The 23,840-nt window shown below is 42.4% G+C and overlaps 2 long non-coding RNA genes across 3 annotated transcripts in view; one reads left to right on the top strand and one right to left on the bottom strand.

Annotated features, from left to right (window-relative positions):
- Nucleotides 1-826: 826 nt before the first annotated feature.
- On the bottom strand, nt 827-2,018 carry LOC140632581 (uncharacterized). The gene is made up of 2 exons (XR_012030179.1): nt 1,697-2,018; nt 827-1,302 (listed from the first exon to the last, which is right to left on the bottom strand). It is a non-coding gene; the product is annotated as an uncharacterized lncRNA (long non-coding RNA).
- The window catches only part of LOC140632584 (uncharacterized), a 57,870-nt gene continuing 35,326 nt past the window's right edge, over nt 1,297-23,840 (top strand). Inside the window, exon 1 of one of the 2 annotated variants that reach the window (XR_012030185.1) lies at nt 1,297-2,199. This is a non-coding gene — a long non-coding RNA (uncharacterized lncRNA). Of the gene's footprint in view, nt 2,200-2,456; nt 2,636-23,840 lie in introns of those variants that run through there. The other variant, XR_012030187.1, reaches the window with a different exon arrangement.

Here is a 23,840-nt window from a genome sequence, read left to right on the forward strand (position 1 = left end):
GTTTCAGTCCTATGGAACCAATCATAAGAAATTCTACAGAATTCCAGAGGCAAACTCATCCAGTCAGGATGAACAAACAAATTGACTTTCACAAAACTACCAGATTTTATATTTGGGGCTAGGAGAGGGTCTAGAAGAATTAGGATTAACACAATCTAAAAGTATGAGACACTTGTCTTTAGGCTTTTCACAAGCAAATTGGAAGAAGAAAATATAAATTTGAAATTTAGGCATCCTAGATTGGGAAAGATCAAGTGTCAATGCCTGGTGCGTGAAAGTGGTAGTGGCAGCTAGTCCAAAGAAAAAGGCAAGTACAATTCCTAAAGTAATTTCAGGGGTCACATTCTTCTTTAAAATGAGGTACACCAAAACAGACATTGCTTGGTCATCTGTTATTTCACAAAGAAATCTCATTTCCTTTCTCTTTTTGATGTTCTATGACATCAACAACTATTAGCAGTTTTTAAGTGAACGAATTTTAGCTGTATTTTTCAGTTTACTATATTATTATTCTCCATCACACATTCAAGTAAAACGCTCTACAAAATCCCTTAAGAAGCCACAACTTGATCTTCCAGACAGGTGAATGGCTTTAATTGCATCCCATGATACATACAGCAAAATTCCTATCGCGTAAAATTCAAAAATCATCACTACTTGAGAAGTTGTTACTCTTTAACAGAACTATAGGATAATCTGAAGTAGTGCAAAATTTCCCCTCTCGACTTTTTTTCTTTTCAGTTCCTAACATTTTAAGTAAAAAGGGTTTTACGACGGTTCTGTCTCAGATGCCAGCTCTTGAATGGAATTCATTTAAAAAAAAAAATTAAGCCAGAGCATTCTTTTATTTTTAAAGATTTTATTTTTTTCATGAGACACAGAGAGAGAGAGAGAGAGGCAGAGACACAGGCAGAGGGAGAAGCAGGTTGCATGCAGGGAGCCCGACGTGGGACTCGTGGGACTTGATCCCGGGACTCCAGGATCTCACCCCCCGGGGATCCCCTTGAATTGAATTCATTTTCATTTCAGCTTGGTTTTCTCCCAACTCCTCTCCTCTAACGAGACTCTCCGGAGGGTCTTTCTTCATAAAACCATCGCTAATACTCCACTGGCTGTTGCTGCGCTTTCCGTTGCGCAGGCGTCTGTCACAGGCTGCAAAGCCCGCTGGTCCACCCCTGGGTGTCTTCTTATCCTCCGTTCCTTCCCTTCCAGCTTCCTTGGTCAAGTTCTCTCGCAGCGGACGTGGCCTTCCTGGTCCGTGAACCTCGGAGACGAGGGGGTGATTCGGGGCTGGTCCAACTCCTTGGTGAGAAGCAGGGACGGCCTAGTGACCTTCGTGGCCCAGCACCGACCTTCGCCTGGGTGGGCGCCAGCCGCGTCTTCCTCGCTCTTCCGCGGGGTAGCACCTGGGCCTCCCCGGCTCCCTCCCGGCTCCCCGCTCCCCGCTCGCCGGCGCCCCGCGGGCCCCCGTTCCCGCCCCTCCCCGCCGCCCTCCGTGAATTCGCGCTCAGTCCCAAGCCCCGGGCCCTGCGTCGCCCACCCGCGTCCGGGGGGCCAGGGGAGCCCCACTCTCGGCGGGATGTGCACCGCGGGGCCCGAGGGCAGCGGCTGGCTCAGAACCCCGCCGGGGCTAGGAGACTGTGAGGACGCTTGAAGAAAAGAATTTCCAAGGACAAAGTGGGAACTTCGAACCCACCGACAAGAAGTCCGGAGCGTACTTGCCGCCGCTCCCAAGCGTCCCCGCAGTCCCGAGCGTCGCTTCCTCCCGGGCCCGGTCCGCCCCACAAGCTGTCCCTCCCCGGAAGCCAGTCCTCCCCACCCCAGCGGGCCGGCCTGTCTCCGGGCCCTGCCTGTGCCTGGGCCTGTGCTGCACTTCCTGTTGTCCCCTCGCTCCCGGGCCCGCGCCCCCCTCACTTCCGGTGCTCCTGAGACAGGTTCTCTGGTTTCTCGGACGGGACTCGACCCCCAGACTCCCAGTGGCTGCCGGGTCCATGAGGATTTCCCCAGGCAAAGAATACGTCACATTGGCTTTCGGTTGTTTTAAAGATTTTATTTATTTGAGAGAGGGCGAGCCGGAGAGCGCAGTCGTTGGAGAGGGAGAAGCAGGCTGCCCGTCCAGCGGGGGGCCCAGGCGGGCCGGACCCCAGGACCCTGCACTCAAGATCCGAGCCACCCAGGTGCCCCTGGCTTTAAGTTTTGGTCAGTGAGTCAGCCCTATTAAATAAATAATAAGCCATGTGTATTGGAGTAAGCCTACCTACGGAGCAGGCTTGGAAGGTACCAGGGACTGTGCCACGTGGCTGGCGGAGATGCAAGCGTGAATAGGCTGCCGGCTCTGCAGGCCGGATCACCGGATCACCCAGTGGAGCTGGGCCCCCATCTACAAAGCTTTATCTTGGTGACTTAATGGTTAAGGGCATAGGGTCTGCGCGGATTCAAGCCCCCCCCCTCCCCCCCAACCCTTTTGTTTACCAACTTGGGTGATCTTGGGCAAGTTTGTAAGTGTACTTGCCTCCACTTGCTTGCGTATCTGTAAAATAGCCATGAAGAATAATGCCTAACCTCATGGGGCTGCTGTGATCATCAAAGGAGTTGATGCATTTTAAAAGGTGCTGAAAGCACTTCCTGGCATAAAGTAAGTGCTCAAAAATATTAATTAGCTCAATTATAAAATTTTGGCCAATAACCGCTTGAAAGTGTACTACCCACTGCCAACTTTGCCCTATCTACTTTATTTGAGTGGGAGAGGAGAGATGTATTTTTATTAATTTCGTTTCCTGTGAAATCCGAAATTTGGCAAGCAGATAGATGTAGACTTGTAATAGGATAATCCATACTTTGATTATTTGAAAGGTAGTTTAGCATGGTGGCCAGAGAACTAGATGAAAGTAGGAAATGTGGGGTGGAGTCGGCTGTCTGCAGTTAGTCATCTGGGAAGGTTGATTCATCTTCCCAAACTTACACCCCCCCCACGCTTCCCCCCCCCCCCAATTTTAAAATAAGAGCAGTGAACTAAATTACAAAGCTAAAATTTTAGGGTTTTAAACTGGTCTTATGAGAAAATATTGCTCATCAAAATGCTTTTTTTAAAATGTCATTTTCTTATGTTTTTTAGCTCATTAATTTCACACTATATATATTATTAATATGTATATTATTTATTCATATATATGTTTATATATATATATATGTTAAATTTTTAACTTCTGACCACTCAGTAAGCTTTCCTTGACATTAATAACAACACATAGGGATATTGAAAATGGCCTTTTGAATTGCTGGTTCTATCCAATTAGCACATTTAAGTGTTCCATGTAACTCATCATAATCGTTTTTGAAGTAAGCCCATTTTAGGACCCACCAAAAATGCTACCATCTCCTTAAGGCATTCACTCATTTCAATCAGCTGTGACCTACCTTTCCTTGCTGTATGTTCCAGTTCTCCTTTGGACCATGCTGGCCTTCTTGTGGCATTTATTAGGGCTGTTTGAATTGCTATCTTTTCTGCTGTTTGGTCAGCTTCTTGGGGGAAGAAACTCTATATTTTACACACATATATAATACATATATAAATATATATATATTTCTCCATAGTGCCTAGCATAGAATAGAAATGAACCAATACACCAGAAATAAGTCAGAAAAATTTAGATTTTTCTAGTTTAAAATAAGTCATAAGCTTCTCTTCCAGTTTATAGATACTAGCTTTTTTTCCCCACAGAGTCTAGGGAGTTCAAAATATGCCTGTCAATGAGAAACTATATGAGCTTCTCCTGATTTCATTTTTAAAGACAGCATGTCTTTCACAGTTGTATTCACAGTTTTATTGATCAAGTATCATCCAATTGAGAAACGGGATTCATTGAATATTTGCTCAGAAACTGCCTAGAAAACTTAAGACAGGAATAAACTACATTATTGTGGCATACTACCAAAGGGAATATAAAGAAAGTAGTGTTTGAATCCATTAAAAAAAAAACCCTGATTTGGAAAAAAAACATGTGAACCTACCCAATTGTAAAAAAACAAAAAAACAAGGCTACTGATTTATTCATATAAGGTTCTTAATGTGAGAGATACATTGATTTTTTTTTTTAGGTTACAAACAGCTTCATTTATTATTTCATTCAAAAATATTTGTTAAGTACTTGCAAGGTACCAGCTACTGAGGGTCTAGACACTATGGAGAGAGAAAGAGAAGTGAGATACTGTCCTAATTTGCACCATAAGTCTCTTAGGATTGCCTTCTTAAGACCATGAGCCCTGACTCAACCATTTATCAAGAAATACTTGTTGGGGATCACACCTGTTCTGGGATCTGTGAGAAAGGAGTAAACAAATCAGGCATGGTCTCTGACCCCAGAGGGCTTACAATTTTGAGAGAGAAATAGATAATCAACAAGCAAATAACCAATACATAAAAACTATAATAAGAGCAAAGAAAGAAACATCTAGGATATTGACTTAAGAAGAGGAAAGAAAGAAACATCTAGTATATTGACTTAAGAAGTGGATGGGAACTGCTTTAGATATGGTGGTCAAGGGAACTCTGAGAAGATGAGATGAAAATGAGCGTCCACCAAAAAGTTAGCTGTGGACGACAGATAAATGCCAGGGTTGCCTTTCTTACCTCCTGCTTGTTCTTTCAACACACTTCTTGCTCTTATTTCTTTATCAGATTCTCGTTTTTCAGTTATCTACTTCTGAACTATATTGTCTTGGCTTCAATTGCAACTTTGGGTCCCTGTCCCGTGGCTTCCTGGCTGCAGCACGGAGTTCAGCAATTAGGCAAAAGCCATCCCACACACACCAGGTCTATGACCCTACGGAACCATGTTGTTTGGACTCATGCTCATCCTTCCCTTATTTGGAGAGAGGAATTTGGACATGATCCCAGGATAAAGCCTAAACCGTCTAGGGTGTTTTCTCACTGGCGATAATCTGCCCTTGATAGAAGGAAGTCATTCTTCCCAATTCTTTCCCCAGGTCTTCAGCCATCTCCCTATAGGAATTGTGTTTCCGATTTATACAGCTGGTGTTTTCAGACAGTTTGGGAAGGTTTTTTTCTCTTTTCCTTTGTAAGTGGTAGCTTCCCTCTAATAATTTTCTGCAAAATGTTATTATATGTTCTTGATGCAGTTCAGGCAGAATTTGACAGTTTAGCTGGAGATTTTGAATTTCACTTTCAAGCTGAGAAAGTGAAAAGCCACTTCTTTGCTTGTAAGTTCTCAGCCCCTCCTCTTTGTCCCTCCCCTCCTAGCCTGACCCCAAATTTTCAGTCACACTCTTAATCTGATCCCATCTCCTTGAGGACCATCTCTTAGAGGCTTTTATTTTTTATTTATTTTTAAAAATATTTTTTATTTATTTATGACAGAGAGAGAGGAAGAGACATGGGTAGAGGAGCCTGACGTGGGACTTGATCCCAGGTCTCCAGGGCCACACCTCGGGCTGAAGGCAGCGCTAAACCGCTAGGCCACTGGGGCTGCCCTCTTAGAGGCTTTTAGATTCCACTCCAAGTTAATTATTAAAAGATTCCCTCTAATCACACATAGTTATCTGGAAAAGGAGTTCTGAGGGGTTTTCTGCATTCTGTTACATTTCCTGATAGATTGGCACTCAAACACTGCCCTATATAACTTCTTCTTAACTTAGCCTTGCTGTGGTTGTCCAGGCAAACCTACCATCTACCTTCAGCAATGTACCTTGGAAATTTTATTCCCTTCATCCCTTCTCTGCCCACTTTCTTCTTTTTTTTAAAAAGATTTTATTTAGGGGATCCCTGGGTGGCGCAGTGGTTTGGCGCCTGCCTTTGGCCCAGGGCGCGATCCTGGAGACCCGGGATCGAATCCCACGTCGGGCTCCCGGTGCATGGAGCCTGCTTCTCCCTCTGCCTGTGTCTCTGCCTCTCTCTCTCTCTCTGTGACTATCATAAATAAATAAAGAAAAAAAGTATTAAAAAAATAAAGATTTTATTTATTTATTCATGAGAGACACAGAGAGGCAGAGACATAGGCTGAGGCAGAAGCAGGCTCCATGCAGGAAGCCCGATGTAGGACTTGATCCCAGAACTCCAGGAACAGGCCCTGAGCCGAAGGCAGACACTCAACCACTGAGCCACCCAGGCATCCCTGCCCACTTTCTTTTTAATGCTCACTTTTCCTGATCCATTTTCTTATTCTTACTTTTCACTTATTTCTCTTACTTCTAGATCTCCCATGGGAATTCTTCATGGCCACTATTTACAAGGGAATTGGTTCTTGTCTTGAGTTTTAGGGCAATATTGGCATGTAATGGTCCAGGGATCTTCCCTGGTATAATCTGAAACCAGCCACTCCCTATTCCAAGGGCAGAAAGAGACGAAAGAAAGAAATAAGTCATTCCAGGTTGATGGTATAAGCAAATGGAACTTATGAGGTGGCAGCAAGATGAATGGATCTCTGAACCCACCCAATGAACCTTAGAAGTTTAGAGACCATAACTAGGTTCAGTCATGTATACCATGCAGATATTCCTAACACCACGTCACTATCTCAAGGCTGTGTCCTCAAGGCTATGCAGCTTCCAGGAGTGAGAAAGGCAAATGGAATTCATCTTTCGAGGATAGCAGAGAGGGGTGAAGGGCCTCTAAGTACGCAGGTCCTGCTCATGGGTCATATCTGCAGTCTCATCTTTTCCATGATCTTCCCCAACGGGCACTTTTTACTCTTTGAATCTCACGACTAGGTTAAGAGGAGCTTTCAGCTTGATGGAGATTGAAGAGTTATAATTTCTAGTAATATGTATTATACATTCAAATATAAATCTCCTATTTTGCCTTAAATTAGTTCATTAATCTATCTTGCCTCTGAATTATAGTTGAAGACTGAGAAAAGTTCTAACCATTTTCCTGTATCTAGAATGTGGGAACAACTTTGACGAAGCTGTTTGCAGCCTTTATTGGAAAAATGAGCTTTAGCCATCTCCTCTGAGATTGTGTTCAATCTTCACTTATGGAAGAATTTATTTCACCCTGTGGGAGAGTATCTGCATGACATAGATTCTTTCTCAGGCTGCTCATGGAAGCCCAGAGCTTGTGTTCCCTCAGAGACTCAGCTCAGGTGTTTTCCTTTGTTCATTTCACCTAGGAGCTTTTTCTACTTCCCCACTTCACCCTACCCCATCAGGAGGAAGTATTCACTTAGTCTATTTCTCTCTATAGTTAGAAGGCATAAATGGAAGCCTCAGGACTTTTCTGACTCGACAGTTATGTTTGTGGGTGGTGAGGGTGAGTAGAGGAGCCCTCACTAACCTGCTTGTGTTATTCTCTTGGCTGTCATCTTTTAAAATTTATGGTATAGAGTTATAGTTTTTCTCTTATCTGGTTCTTGTTGAACTTTGTCGCTGGTTTCATCTAGGTTTTGTTTATCTTGCTAGGTTATGGGGTGATGGCATTCTATGATTTATTTCTTATCTCCCATTTTACCAAATTGCATCAGTAGCAATTTAATCATACGCCAATTGTGCATACAGTTTGAAGAGATTTAAGGAGATAAGTATACTTGAATATCATTTACAACCCCTACAAAACAATTTTTCTACTGGCTTCATATGCATTGCGTGATTCTCAGATTGCTTAGTGACACTGTTTCCTCTGCTACATGGCATGTATTATGAGGACTTTGTGTCTGTTTCTTAATTGATGTTGCTGCAAAAGGCAATTTTCAGTTCCTTTTAAGTTCATCTAGTCATCCCTACAGAGTTTATGTTAGAATTTTAAGGTGAGAATTTAGAGCCATAACCCGTCCCTTTGACACCTTCATCAGCTGGTCTGGAGGCCACTGGGTAGTTTACCCTTGCAACCAGGTCTCTATCAGGAGCTGCCTTATTTATTTGCTAAAGTATGTCGAACCCTCTCAAAGCCTTGTTCTGAGACAAACAGGACAATGGGAAATAAAATACTGTGGAGAACCAACATGACTAATTTCAGCTTCAGGAACCTACCACAGAGACCTAAGTAACAATGGCCTCACAGACTCTCTCGGTTGAAGGGTTAAGTACCTCTAAGCTGTTGGGCTGAAGGCACCAACCTCTCTACCTGGATCTTTAGGCCAAACGCTCAAAACCAGCTCCCAACAATGAAGCTGATTCCATCACAGCTGTTGTAAAATACTGGAAAATAATATTGCCAAAAACAGGGAGAAGAACGGGAAGATAAGCACATAGGAAACAAATGGAGGTAATTAAATCCCTCCTGGATCCTCTTGCTTACTGAAGGAATCAGAGAAAATCAGCTGCCTAGGGTTAGCAAGTCCTAAAATGAAGTGGACATGGGCAGAATATCTTCTATTGAAAGATTTTATGACTACACCTAGATTAACAACAACAAAAAAAAGTTGATGAAAATTCAACATCACCTCTTTCCAAAGGAAAGGCTAACTGTGGCTGAAAGTGCCAAGCTTCAAGTCTTTTGACCAGAAATGGCTATATAATTTGTGGGGCCTTGTGCAAAATGAACATGTGGGGCTCCTGTTAAAAAATACCAAGAATTTCAGGACAGAATAGCAGAGCCTTAATCCAGGAACAGGCTGGTCTTGGTCTCTACATGGGGCTTGGCCCTTGCCCCTACACAGGTCACCTATCCATGAAGTTGGCCCTGCCTCTGACTCCTGCACTGTCATCCCACAGGTTTTTACATTTTTCAAGTTCCCCTGTAGCTTATTTGTTTTGCTGGAAGTAAGTTCAGGACTTGAAGCCTTGTGTGCAGAGAATGCTGGAGATGCAGAGGAGGAGGGGATACAGTGCCTCCTGTCGGCCACTTCCGCGCATTGCATAGCCTCCTGAGAGGAACTCAGGCACTGGGTTCCCTCTCTGGCTTTGTTATTTACAGTCACTGTTTTGTAGCCATGAACCAGTGCAAACAATTTCTTTAAAATGAGCTCGGAAACTATTGCGTCAGTGAGCTAGTCAAAAGGATACAGATTAATTTGGTTATTCCAAAAATTTGTTATGATCAGGGGTGGAAACCTTGCTCTCTCTGTTGGTCAGATTTGATGGCATTAGGCAAAATCAGGATACCGGAAGGGGTAAGATCGTTAAGTCATTTCATTAAAAATAGAATCCACTCAGGCCATCAAAATCTTCAGGCCAGAGTTAAAAGCTCAGACTTTTGATTAAGGATTGGCTAGGTTGGGGCACCTGGGTAGCTCAGTTGGTTAAGTGTCTGCCTTCTGCTAAGGTTGTGATCTCAGGGTCCTGGGATGGAGCCCCAAGTCGGGCTTTCTGCTCAGCAGTGAGTCAGCTTCCCCCCCACCCTCTCCCTCTGTGACCTCTCTGGCTCTCATTCTCTATCAAAAAAAAAAAATCTTAAAAAAATAAAAAGGATTGGCTGGGTTGGGACAGGAGTTAGAAGTAGGACACTTTTGTGATGGGCCTTAAAGATCAGGCTAAGGAGTGTAAACTTTACCTTGAGGGCAGTGGAAGGTCAGCAACCTGTTACAACTAAAGGATTGGCATGATCCCATCTATATTTTAGAAAGACAAATCTGGCGAGACTGGAGCTTATGGAAAAGAAGTTTGGGAAATCAGACAATAAAAGTCTGAACTTTTAAAAGATAAAGCTCAAGGAATACGTAGAGGTTAAATCTTGGTGATGGAATGGGTGTTTGGAGGTCAGAGAGTGGGTATTTAGGGCTTAGATATTGTGTAACTTAGGTCATCATAAGTGCTGACACCATTATTTGATCTAGGGAGTGATGGAGTTTTGGAATGTAGGTGAGGTTTGGTGGGGTGAGGCCTGGAGCCCAGGGCCAAGAAAGAATTCTTGAAACACCTTTGGTTAGAATGGTGGTTTTATTAAAGCACAAGAACAGGACCCATGGCAGGAAGAGCTTCTGCACTGAGGTTGTGAGGGATGGCTGATTATATATTTGGGAGCTGGGGGAGGTAAGGAAAGAGGGAGATTTTCAAAAGAATTTTTCATGTGCCAGAGAGGACCTACAAGATACTGGAGGCCTTGCCACATCAAGATTGTTTTTCCCTCTAGTAAGGCATTAACATGAAGACAGTTGGGAGCTTCCTGGAGGTACATTCGACTCTGCCTGCCTTGAGTATGTCAATGGACTGCAGGTTATAAGGACATTTAATTTTATTTACATTTCCTTCTGGAAGTTAGGTTGTTGATAAGAATGTTTTTTTCTTGTAAACCACTAAGACATTTGTAAACTGAGGGAGACTTATGTCTTGCAGGACTGTGATCTCTGTAAGTTAACCATTTGTTTTTCTTTCCCTTACCTTTAGGGCAGTGAGGAGTACTTGAGGAATGTCACATATATCTCACCTGGGTGTGGGGCGTGGATTGCGGGGTGTCAGCTTGTGCTTTGTCCTCAGCTTGCCTTCTCCCTCTTCAGGGAGTACCAGAGGAAGGACAAATCAGTAAAATTCCTGTTCTGAGGGTGAGTGTAGGTAGAGGGGGCTCCGTTCTACATAGAAAGATAGTAACAAACCAAGAGATTTATATTTTTGATTTCTACCAATTGCAGTCACATCTTTAGAGATTTAGCCCATTGTAATTTTTATTTTTTTTAAATTTTTTTATTGGTGTTCAATTTACCAACATACAGAATAACCCCCAGTGCCCGTCACCCATTCACTCCCACCCCCCGCCCTCCTCCCCTTCCTTCTACCACCCCTAGTTCGTTTCCCAGAGTTAGCAGTCTTTACGTTCTGTCTCCCTTTCTGATATTTCCCACACATTTCTTCTCCCTTCCCTTATATTCCCTTTCACTATTATTTATATTCCCCAAATGAATGAGAACATACAATGTTTGTTCTTCTCCTACTGACTTACTTCACTCAGCATAATACCCTCCAGTTCTATCCAAGTTGAAGCAAATGGTGGGTATTTGTCATTTCTAATAGCTGAGTAATATTCCATTGTATACATAAACCACATCTTCTTTATCCATTCATCTTTCGTTGGACACCGAGGCTCCTTCCACAGTTTGGCTATTGTGGCCATTGCTGCTATAAACATCGGGGTGCAGGTGTCCCTGCGTTTCATTGTATCTGTATCTTTGGGGTAAATCCCCAACAGTGCAATTGCTGGGTCGTAGGGCAGGTCTATTTTTAACTCTTTGAGGAACCTCCACACAGTTTTCCAGAGTGGCTGCACCAGTTCACATTCCCACCAACAGTGTAAGAGGGTTCCCTTTTCTCCGCGTCCTCTCCAACATTTGTTGTTTTCTGCCTTGTTAATTTGCCCCATTCTCACTGGTGTGAGGTGGTATCTCATTGTGGTTTTGATTTGTATTTCCCTGATGGCAAGTGATGCAGAGCATTTTCTCATGTGCATGTTGGCCATGTCTATGTCTTCCTCTGTGAGATTTCTGTTCATGTCTTTTGCCCATTTCATGATTGGATTGTTTGTTTCTTTGCTGTTGAGTTTAATAAGTTCTTTACAGATCTTGGAAACTAGCCCTTTATCTGATATGTCATTTGCAAATATCTTCTCCCATTCTGTAGGTTGTCTTTGAGTTTTGTTGACTGTATCCTTTGCTGTGCAAAAGCTTCTTATCTTGATGAAGTCCCAATAGTTCATTTTTGCTTTAGTTTCTTTTGCCTTCGTGGATGTATCTTGCAAGAAGTTACTGTGGCCGAGTTCAAAAAGGGTGTTGCCTGTGTTCTCCTCTAGGATTTTGATGGAATCTTGTCTCACATTTAGATCTTTCATCCATTTTGAGTTTATCTTTGTGTATGGTGCAAGAGAGTGGTCTAGTTTCATTCTTCTGCATGTGGATGTCCAATTTTCCCAGCACCATTTATTGAAGAGACTGTCTTTCTTCCAATGGATAGTCTTTCCTCCTTTATCAAATATTAGTTGACCATAAAGTTCAGGGTCCACTTCTGGGTTCTCTATTCTGTTCCATTGATCTATGTGTCTGTTTTTGTGCCAGTACCACACTGTCTTGATGACCACAGCTTTGTAGTACAACCTGAAATCTGGCATTGTGATGCCCCCAGATATGGTTTTCTTTTTTAAAATTCCCCTGGCTATTCAGGGTCTTTTCTGATTCCACACAAATCTTAAAATAATTTGTTCTAACTCTCTGAAGAAAGTCCATGGTATTTTGATAGGGATTGCATTAAACGTGTATATTGCCCTGGGTAACATTGACATTTTCACAATATTAATTCTGCCAATCCATGAGCATGGAATATTTTTCCATCTCTTTGTGTCTTCCTCAATTTCTTTCAGAAGTGTTCTATAGTTTTGAGGGTATAGATCCTTTACATCTTTGGTTAGGTTTATTCCTAGGTATCTTATGCTTTTGGGTGCAATTGTAAATGGGATTGACTCCTTAATTTCTCTTTCTTCAGTCTCATTGTTAGTGTATAGAAATGCCACTGACTTCTGGGCATTGATTTTGTATCCTGCCACGCTACCGAATTGCTGTATGAGTTCTAGCAATCTTGGGGTGGAGACTTTTGGGTTTTCTATGTAGAGTATCATGTCATCGGCGAAAAGGGAGAGTTTGACTTCTTCTTTGCCAATTTGAATGCCTTTAATGTCTTTTTGTTGTCTGATTGCTGAGGCTAGGACTTCCAGTACTATGTTGAATAGCAGTGGTGAGAGTGGACATCCCTGTCTTGTTCCTGATCTTAGGGGAAAGGCTCCCAGTGCTTCCCCATTGAGAATGATATTTGCTGTGGGCTTTTCGTAGATGGCTTTTAAGATGTCGAGGAATGTTCCCTCTATCCCTACACTTTGAAGAGTTTTGATCAGAAATGGATGCTGTATTTTGTCAAATGTTTTCTCTGCATCTAATGAGAGGATCATATGGTTCTTGGTTTTTCTCTTGCTGAGATGATGAATCACATTGATTGTTTTACGATTGTTGAACCAGCCTTGTGTCCCGGGGATAAATCCTACTTGGTCATGGTGAAAATTTTCTTAATGTGCTGTTGGATCCTATTGGCCAGTATCTTGTTGAGAATTTTTGCATCCATGTTCATCAGGGATATTGGTCTGTAATTCTCCTTTTTGGTTGGGTCTTTGTCTGGTTTTGGAATTAAGGTGATGCTGGCCTCATAGAACGAATTTGGAAGTACTCCATCTCTTTCTATCTTTCCAAACAGCTTTAGGAGAATAGGTATGGTTTCTTCTTTAAACGTTTGATAGAATTCCCCTGGGAAGCCATCTGGCCCTGGACTCTTGTGTCTTGGGAGGTTTTTGATGACTGCTTCAATTTCCTCCCTGGTTATTGGCCTGTTCAGGTTTTCTATTTCTTCCTGTTCCAGTTTTGGTAGTTTGTGGCTTTCCAGGAATGCGTCCATTTCTTCTAGATTGCCTAATTTATTGGCGTATAGCTGTTCATAATATGTTTTTAAAATTGTATTTCCTTGTTGTTGGTAGTGATCTCTCCTTTCTCATTCATGATTTTATTAATTTGAGCCTTCTCTCTCTTCTTTTTAATAAGGCTGGCTAATGGTTTATCTATCTTATTAATTCTTTCAAAGAACCAACTCCTGGTTCTGTTGATCTGTTCCACAGTTCTTCTGGTCTCGATTTCGTTGAGTTCTGCTCGAATCTTTATTAACTCCCTTCTTCTCCTGGGTGTAGGATCTATTTGCTGTTTTTTCTCTAGCTCCTTTATGTGTAAGGTTACCTTTTGTATTTGAGTTCTTTCCAGTTTTCGAATGGATGCTTGTATTGCGATGTATTTCCCCCTTAGGACTGCTTTTGCTGCATCCCAAAGTTTTTGAACGGTTGTATCTTCATTCTCATTAGTTTCCATGAATCTTTTTAATTCTTCCTTAATTTCCTGGTTGACCCTTTCATCTTTTAGCAGGATGGTCCTTAACCTCCACGTGTTTGAGGTCCTTCCAAACTTCTTGTTGTGATTTAGTTCTAATTTCAAGGCATTATGGTCTGAGAATATGCAGGGGACGATCCTAATCTTTTGGTATCGGTTCAGACCCGATTTGTGACCCAGTATGTGGTCTATTCTGGAGAAAGTTCCATGTGCACTTGAGAGAAGAATGTGTATTCAGTTGAGTTTGGATGTAAAGTTCTGTAGATATCTGTGAAATCCATCTGGTCCAGTGTATCATTTAAAGCTCTCGTTTCTTTGGAGATGTTGTGCTTAGAAGACCTATCGAGGGTAGAAAGAGCTAGATTGAAGTCACCAAGTATAAGTGTATTATTATCTAAGTATTTCTTCACTTTGGTTATTAATTGGTTTAAATATTTGGCAGCTCCCACATTCGGGGCATATATATTGAGGATTGTTAAGTCCTCTTGTTGGATAGATCCTTTAAGTATGAGATAGTGTCCCTCTTCATCTCTCACTACAGTCTTCGGGGTAAATTTTAGTTTATCTGATATAAGGATGGCTACCCCTGCTTTCTTTTGAGGACCATTTGAATGGTAAATGGTTCTCCAACCTTTTATTTTCAGGCTGTAGGTGTCCTTCTGTCTAAAATGAGTCTCTTGTAGACAGCAAATAGATGGGTCCTGCTTTTTTACCCAGTCTGAAACCCTGCGCCTTTTGATGGGGTCATTAAGCCCGTTCATGTTCAGAGTTACTATTGAGAGATATGAGTTTAGTGTCATCATGCTATCTATTCAGTCCTTGTTTTTGTGGATTGTTCCACTGAACTTCTTCTTAAAGGGGAATTTTAAGAGTCCCCCTTAAAATTTCTTGCAGAGCTGGTTTGGAGGTCACATATTCTTTCAGTTGCTGCCTGTCTTGGAAGCTCTTTATCTCTCCTTCCATTTTGAATGAGAGCCTTGCTGGATAAAGTATTCTTGGTTGCATGTTCTTCTCATTTAGGACCCTGAATATATCCTGCCAGCCCTTTCTGGCCTGCCAGGTCTCTGTGGAGAGGTCTGCTGTTACCCTAATACTCCTCCCCATAAAAGTCAGGGATTTCTTGTCTCTTGCTGCTTTAAGGATCTTCTCTTTATCTTTGGAATTTGCAAGCTTCACTATTAAATGTCGAGGTGTTGAACGATTTTTATTGATTTTAGGGGGGGATCTATTTCCTGGATCTGAATGCCTGTTTCCCTTCCCAGATTAGGAAAGTTTTCAGCTAGAATTTGTTCAAATACATATTCTGGCCCTCTGTCCGTTTCGGCGCCCTCGGGAACACCAATTAAACGTAGGTTTTTCTTCCTCAGGCTGTCGTTTACTTCCCTTAATCTATCTTCATGGTCTTTTAATTGTTTGTCTCTTTTTTCCTCAGTTTCCCTGTTTGCCATCAACTTGTCTTCTGTGTCACTCACTCGTTCTTCCACCTCATTTACCCTCGTCGTTAGGACTTCTAGTTTGGATTGCATCTCATTCAATTGATTTTTAATTTCTGCCTGATTAGCTCTAAATTCTGCAGTCATGAAGTCTCTTGAGTCCTTTATGCTTTTTTCTAGAGCCACCAGTAGCTGTATAATAGTGCTTCTGAATTGTCTTTCTGACATTGAATTGTAATCCAGATTTTGTAACTCTGTGGGAGAGAGGACTGTTTCTGATTCTTTCTTTTGAGGTGAGGTTTTCCTTCTAGTCATTTTGCTCAGTGCAGAGCGGCCAAAACCAAGTTGTATTGGGAAAAGGAGAAAAAGAGAGGAGAGAAAGAAGGAAAGAAAAGAGAGAAAAAAAAGAAAAAAAAGAAAAAAAGAAGAAAAAGAGAACAAAAAAGGAAAAAAAAGGGCAGGGGAAGGAAATAAATCAAAAAGCAAAACAAAACAAAACAAAACAAAAAACCACGGCGGAGTATCTTCTGATTCTGTGTACTTTAAGTCCCTTGGCTTCCCCTGGAAGTTGTCAGTCAGTCTAGCTGGTCTTCTGGGGGAGGGGCCTGTTGTGCTGATTTTCAGGTGTTAGCACTTGGGGGAGCTGCTCTGCCCTCTGCCTGGTGCAGGGCTCAGTGGGGGTTGTTTATCCCGTGAGGCCCCAGGAGGAACAACCGCAGTGGCGGGGCCAGCTCTGGAGCCCTGGATTCAGCCCCCGCAGTAACTACTGAGCTCTCCGTCTGCAGGGGCCTGGAGGCTCCGGGGCGGGGCCGCTGATCTGCTCAGCTCGGGGCAGGAGCGTCCTTGCAGTCCTGGGCCCTCCCGGCCTCTGCCTGTCCCGGGGGAGGCCGGATCCTGGGCTGTGTCCCGGCGCCCTGTGCTACCGGCCTGCGCTGTTGGATTCGCGCTCCCCGCTGTGCAGCCCCCTCCTCGGAGCTGCCGCCCGAGCCCCTCTGAGCTGCTCCTGGAACCGCACAGCCCCCTCCGCATGGAGCCTCTTCCTCTGCCCGAGCCCCTCCGAGCTGCTCCCGGCCGTGCAATCCCCTCGCGGAGCCTCTTCCTCCGCCCGAGCCCCTCCGAGCTGCTCCCGGCAGCGCAGTTCCCTCCGCACGGAGTCTCTTCCTCTGCCCGAGCCCCTCCGAGCTGCTCCCGGCAGCGCAGTTCCCTCCGCACGGAGCCTCTTCCTCCGCCCTCCCCCCTCCGAGCTGCTCCGGGTCCCGCTGTGCGCGCTGCAGCCCTTAGGGAGCTCGGCGCACTCCCCCCGGGCGCAGGTGTCTGTTAGTGTCCCAGGTAGCCCGAGGGCATCCCCGCCCTCCTGGGTCCTGCTCCAACTCCCTGCGAGCCCCTTTCCGCCCGGGAAGGTCGGTGCAGCTCCTGCTCCTCCGGGCCGGGGCTCTCCTGTCCTGGGGACACTCGCCCCGGCCTCAGCCCGGCTCCTCGCGGGGCCCCTCCCCCTTGGAGGCCTTTGTGTCTTTACTTCTTTTTTCCCCGTCTTCCTACCTTGATAGAAGCGCGAACTCTTCTCACTGTAGCATTCCAGGTGTTCTCTCTTTAGTTCTCCGGCCGAATTCATAGATTTTCAGGATAATTTGAAGGTTTTCTAGGTAATTTGGTGGGGACAGGTGATTTGGAGACCCTACTCTTCCGCCATCTTGCCCCTCCCCCCATTGTAATTTTGAAATCATTGAGCAAGTTTAAACATTGCTCGATAAACTTTTAAATAGGGCCAAATAATCAGAATATAGCGGAGACAGAGGTCTACCCAAAAGTCCTGATAAAAGTTGCAATAACATAAGGTATTATGCTATGCATAGTATTCTTCAGCATATGGGTTATTCTGAGCTGATTATTTTAGGAAACCATAGACACAGGAAAAGTTCTGAAAACAGAAGTTGCCCTACTTTTGTAAGGGTAACTTTACATCAGAGAGGGGGCCTGTACCAGGAAGAAAGCTTTTACCAGTGATAACTTCCTTGGAGAGACTTAACCACTTGACAGGGCTACCCCTGATTAACAAACATTTCTTTTCACCTCATAAATTGCCTTTTCCCCACTTTGAAGGCCCAGGCCCCTATAAGGTCTATAAGCCTCAATTGTCTGGCTGCCTTTTTCAGGGCTCTGGTACCTACAAACCTAATTTAAATAACTTTTCTCTGTTATTCGTGTCAATTTAACCAGACCACACAACCTTGAAAAGTAGAAGGGAAAATTTTTCCCCCTCAACAATATTAACTTTTTAAAGAGGAGTTTTCTGACTCTAGCAAAGCTACTCTACTGAGTATGTCAAAGGAGATTTCAAAATAGAGCAAGCAAGCCTAGCGCAAGCCTAGCTAAGAGAGTCTCTTTTAAAATGGGGTTAGAGGTGGGATGGTAAGGGAGGAGAAATTTATGCACCTCCTCTTTGGAGGAACCATGAGATTTTGCCAGCTGCAAACCCTCAGCATAGGCTTAACTCGCTCCTCACCATGACACCTCAATCATTTGCATTCTTCGCTTTGAAAGGAGCCAATGCAATTTGACTAACATATTAACTCAGCCAATCCCCGTTTACCTGCTTTCAGTCTCTGTTTTTCATAAAGGGCCTGATTAAGAGCTACACTTGTAACCTTTAGCCTTTATAACCCCACTTCCACAGACAGCAACTCAGGTTTCTACCTGACTCTGTGTCTCCTTCGTTGCCCAAATAAATGCCTATTTGCAACAGTCTAGAAAACAGTATGGAGGTTCCTAAAAAGTTAAAAATAGAACTACCCTATGACCTAGCAATTATACTACCAGGTATTTACCCAAAGGATACAGAAATACAGACTGAAGGAATATCTGCACCCTGATGTTTATAGCAGCATTATCAGCAATAGCTAAACAATGGAAAGAGCCTGTGCCCATTGATGAATGGATTAAGAAGAGGTGGTATTTATACACAATGGAATATTACTTAGCCATCAGAAAGAATGAGATCTTGCCATTTGCAACGACGTGGATGGAGGGAGGGCTAGAGGGTGTTATGCTAAGTGAAACGAGTCAGTCAGAGAAAGACAAATACTATACGATTTCACTCATGTGGAAATTAGGAATAAAATAGATGAATGTTATGGGAAGGGGATAAAAAGAGAGAGGGAAACAAATCTTAGGCCTCCTCAGTCCAGTGGCCTCATTGTTTCATTCAACAGTGTAATAGGACTTGCCTTCTGTCAGCATTTCAAAAACTATGAGGCTAAGTCAATACTCTACTTTTAGGCCTTTAAAGGTAAACTCCCCAAGAGGCAACCTTCCAGAAAATATCAATCTGAGCCCATTTTACCTACCAGAAATGTTTCTACAACCTTCCTCACCCTTCCCAGCACTCTGTCCACTATATTACTATTAAATGTAACTAGTCCACAAATTGAGATAACCCCAAGACCACGGTGGAGGAAGACACTGATTTTGCCAATGGATATTGGGAAGCTTTTACAATGAATAGAGTTCTGGTAGGTTTCAACCTAGTTTAGAAGGATGGGTTAGAATTGTTCTGGCTGAATAAGTGAAAGCATAATATCAATAGGAGATTCTGGCTTTCTCTCCACAAAGAGTTCTTGCTGAGTCCCTCCTCTTTGAGAATCAGAAATCTTTAAGCAGCCAGTGCCATATGAAGGTGGCCTAGCGTGATCTGCCTGATTGGTGCGTTCTATATGGATTGAGGCTACCCAACCAATCAGAACCCTTAGACTGTGTCAGGAAGTAAAAGGCTGAACATAGAAAAAGAGCATCAGAATCACAGGCATAGGGTGGGATGATTAGAGGAGAGGGATCACCAGATGAATGCTTCTGAGAAAACATAAGAGTTAATGAGGGCACCTGGGTGTCTCAGTGGTTAAGCATCTGCCTTTGGCTCAGGTCACGATCCTGGGATCCTGGGATCGAGTTCTGCATCAGGGTCTGTTTCTTCTTCCCTTGAATTTAGATCAACCTTGTGACAGTGCAGAAGGGATATTGTGAGATTTTGAGCCTAGTCCTGGTTCTCCCTCTGCCTATGCCTCTGTCTCTCTGTGTCTCTCATGAATAAATAAATAAAATCTTAAAAAAAAAGAGTTAATGAGTAACTGTTGGGTCACCATTGGAGTATGATTGTGTAGCTAAGAGTGTGACTTTCTTTGATTCAAATAAAGATAATTTATATATTGAGACCCACAAAATGGAGACTGCCCTAGGGGCACAGCTCATGTCACAAATGTAAACCTAATTCAGCCTGCTCTTACAAGAAACATCTGTAGAGGAAACCTAACATACAGAGTCCTCCAACTCAGCTTTAGCTGGCTTACCTTACTCTAGAAAAATGGGACCTGCTGGCCTTATAAGGAAATCTCTGACCTCCTGGCCAATCCTGTGTTGCCTCCATGTTGTTTCTTCTAAGGCTCTATAAAACCTGAGCTTGCCCAAAATACCTTGGGAAGAGTGTTTCACTGCTTGGGAGACATTGTACTCCCCCAATCCATGGATTGTTTCTTCTTGAATAAAGAACATCAAATCCATTACTAAATTTTTTTGTTTTGTTATTTGACACTTCCTTACTTTTTAATGTATATTAGTAAGGCTCATCACTTAGTATGGTAGATGAAAGATGGCCAAAGATTCATTTTAGCTCCTGCCCTCAAAAAGTGGGTCTGTTTCTTCTTCCCTTGAATTTAGATCAACCTTGTGACAGTGCAGAAGGGATATTGTGAGATTTTGAGCCTAGTCCTCAGGAGGTTTTGCAACTTTCTCTCTCTCTCTCTCTCTCTCTCTCTCTCTCTTTTTTTTTTTTACTCCTACCATATAAGCAAGCCTGAACTACCCTGTTGTAGAGGCCATATGGAAGAGCCTCTCTGGCTGACAGCCTACCAAGTGCCCAACAGGTGTGTCCATCCTAGACCACCCAGCCCCAGCCTTGCTGACAGTTGATGAGTGAATAAGCCTTAGCTGAGACAAGCAGAAAAACTGTCCAGCTGGGCCCAGCCCAAATGGCCAATCCCACCAAACCTGCCAGCTAATAAATGATTGTTGTTTTAAACCACCAAGGTTTGGAGTGATATTTCAAGCAGCAAAGTCTGAGTCTATTGCTCTTATTTGAAACATGAGAGAGTGTAACGTATCTGTCATGGAAAGAAGTTTGGCTATTTTTTTCCCCTCATTTATTGCCATTTTCCAGAAATGATGCTTTTTTAAAAAGATTTTATTTATTAATGAGAGAGAGAGAGAGAGAGAGAGAGAGAGAGAGAGAGAGAAAGGCTCCCCACATAAAGCCCGATGTGGGACTCGATCCCTGGACAGGGATCATGCCCTGAGCCCTGAGCCAAAGGCAGAAGCTCAACCGCTGAACCACCCAGGCATCCCGAAATGATCCTTTTCAAATTAGAGGAAAGGTAGCTTTCCTAATATGATGCAAACTGGGGAATGATTTAGGAGACTAAGGCATGCGATAATCAGAGCCTGAACTAAAGTAGTGGAAGTGAGGATATTACTAAGAGGATAGTTTAATGGGTATTTCAGAGACTTCCAAGTCACATTCCTGGGCAGGCCTATAGATGGCATTTTCATTTTACAAATATTTCATCTATTGTGAATAATTATAGATTTGTGTGCCAATGATCTGAGCAATCCCAATAATTGAAATTGCTGGAAAAATCCTAAATTCTGCAATAATTTGGGTTTTCCCTTTCAAAGCACTGATCATATGAGTGAAGGCAGTATTTCAAATAAGTTTGTGCATATAAGATTTCAAAGAAAGTTAAAATAATTGGAACAACAAAATGTGAAAACCTTGATTGAGAAAAAGCCACAAACTGGAACTCTCAAGATCATTTCCCTGCATTTTGGTTTTTAGGAGAAAGAGGTGTATGATAGGAATACATCTCAGTAGGAAATTTAAAATATGCTACATATTATTTTATGACCCTAAAATAATAAATTTTGATTATAGACAATGCAGGAAATTATATCAAAGTAAAAATAAGAAAATTTAGACACCCATATTCCTACTTGCCAGAGATAGCCATTATAAACATTTTGATGTATATACCATAAATCTTCCATATAACATATACATGTTATATAATATATACAACTACTTGTGTATATGTATATGCATATATTATACCAAATTTAGACTATATTGTCTATATTGCTTTATACACTCTATTTTTCTCTTATTATGAGCATTTTCTATCCTTTAAGTATATGAATTTTAATAGTTGCATGCATGGCATCCTATTTTATGGGTGTATCAAAATATATCCAACTAATGTTGGGTTATAATGTTCTAACTTTTACAAAATATATGTGATAGACTTTTAGGCACATCATTCTTTATATATTTTTTCGATTAGTTCTATAATTCCTAGATGTGCAAATGCTGGGGAAAGTTTATGAATGTTGCTAAGGTTCAAGATAAATATTGCCAAATATCCATCTAGAAAAGTTGCACCAATTTTGAACTTGCACCATTAGCCACTAAGTATTGTCATAAATAGCAATAATTTATAAGATGTCCAGGATATATATGATTAGTAGGCCACTTACATGTATGTACATAGAGGAACATAATTTGAATTGAAATCCCGGGTAAAGACCTTGATGCTTTTTGAGACATCAGAGTAGTAGACTAGGGTATTTAGTAATATTCAACAGGAAGCATAATCAAGCATTCCACAATTTAGGCATTCTAGTTAACCATTCTAGTTAACTCTTGTCATCTCTTGTTTTTATAGTAAAATTGAAATCATCTAGAGACTGGTGTTTCAGTAACTATAAGCATCTTTAATCATTCTGAATGTAGACAGAAAGAAGACAAAGAAAATAAAATATCTCTGGTGAAAAAGAAACAGCAGCAATCACAAAAACATACAAGAGCCAGAGGTAGCTTTCTTGACAGTCACATACCATACATTCTGAACCATTATTTCCTGAACAAAAGGAACTCTAGTGGTCTGTCTCTGTCTCAAAAGTTCAGATTTTCTGAAGGAAATCCAAGGCTGCTATAGAATCAGCAGGAGACAGAGAAAAAAATAAGGAATAGATGTGAAGGAGAGAGAAGAAACCTGAAAACTGCATAGGTATTTCTGGCTTCAAGGATATAGAGGAGAAAAGAAGTAGGAATACAGATGTTATAGCAATGGTGGTAGTGAGCAAACCACAGAGGGAAAAGGAGGGAAGAGATAATAAATAGACTTGCTATTTATAGAGAGAAAGGAAAATGGAGGGTATGGGTATCAAAAAGACCCTGGAGATAATTTTGGATTAAATAAAGGGGTAGGAATTATTTGTAATTTCAGGACTTTCAGTTCTTTTCATTGGTTCATTTCTATCCTTTCTCAAGAATAGCTGGTATTTGCATTCCGGGGGAACACATATCTCACCAAGATTCCTTGAAATAACTTATTTTTTAACTGTTTTACTGAGACATATTTGATATATAAAAATTGTATACATTTAATTTTTTTTGAGAGAGAGAGTGGGGCAGGGGCACAGGCAGAGGGTAAGAGAGAATCTTTTTTTTAATTTATTTTTTATTTTTATTTTTTTATTGGAGTTCAATTTGCCAACATACAGTATAACACCCAGTGCTCATCCCATCAAGTGCCCCCCTCAGTGCCCATCACCCAGTCACCCCCACCCCCCGCCCACTTCCCTTTCTCACCACTCCTTGTTTGTTTCCCAGAGTTAGGAGTCTCTCATGTGGTAAGAGAGAATCTTAAGCAGGGTTCAACACGGGGCTTGATCTCATGACCCTGAGATTGTGGCCTGAGCCAAAATCAAGGGTGGGACACTTAACCCAATGAGCCACTCAGGTGCCCCCCAAAATTGTTTCATTTAAGACATACAAATTGATGTTTTGATATACGTATACATTGTGGAATGATCACTACAATCAAGCTAATTAACATATCTATTATCTCTCCATAGTTACCATTTTGTGTGTGAGGAATGGGAGGGTAGAGATTTAATTCAAGATATATGGGATCCCTGGGTGGCGCAGCGGTTTAGCGCCTGCCTTTGGCCGAGGGCGTGATCCTGGAGACTCGGGATCGAATCCCACATCAGGCTCCCGGTGCATGGAGCCTGCTTCTCCCTCTGCCTGTGTCTCTGCCTCTCCCTCTCTCTCTGTGTGACTATAATAAATGAATAATAAAAAAAAAATTAAAAAAAAATTCAAGATATATCATCTTAACAAATGACAAGTAAGGAATACAGTATTATTAACTATCATCACTATGTGGTACATTAGATCTCTAAAAATTATTCCTCTTGCAAAACTGAAACTTTGTACCTTTGGCTTATATCAGCCTGTTTTCCCCTCTCCCCAACCCCTTAGTCTCCGTGCTTTTGTGAGTTTCACTATTTTAGATTGCATATATAAGGGAGATCATGTGGTATTTCTCCTTCTGTGTCTTATTTTGCTTAGTGTAATTTCTTTTTTTTTTTTTTAAGATTTTATTTATTTATTCATGAGAGACACACAGAGAGAGGCAGAGACATAGGCAGGAGAAGCAGGATCCCAGGACCCAGGGATCATGACCTGAGCCAAAGACAGATGCTCAAACACTGAGCCACCCAGGCA

This window comes from Canis lupus, chromosome 4 (genome assembly GCF_048164855.1).
Source record: "Canis lupus baileyi chromosome 4, mCanLup2.hap1, whole genome shotgun sequence".
Classification (NCBI taxonomy): domain Eukaryota; kingdom Metazoa; phylum Chordata; class Mammalia; order Carnivora; family Canidae; genus Canis; species Canis lupus.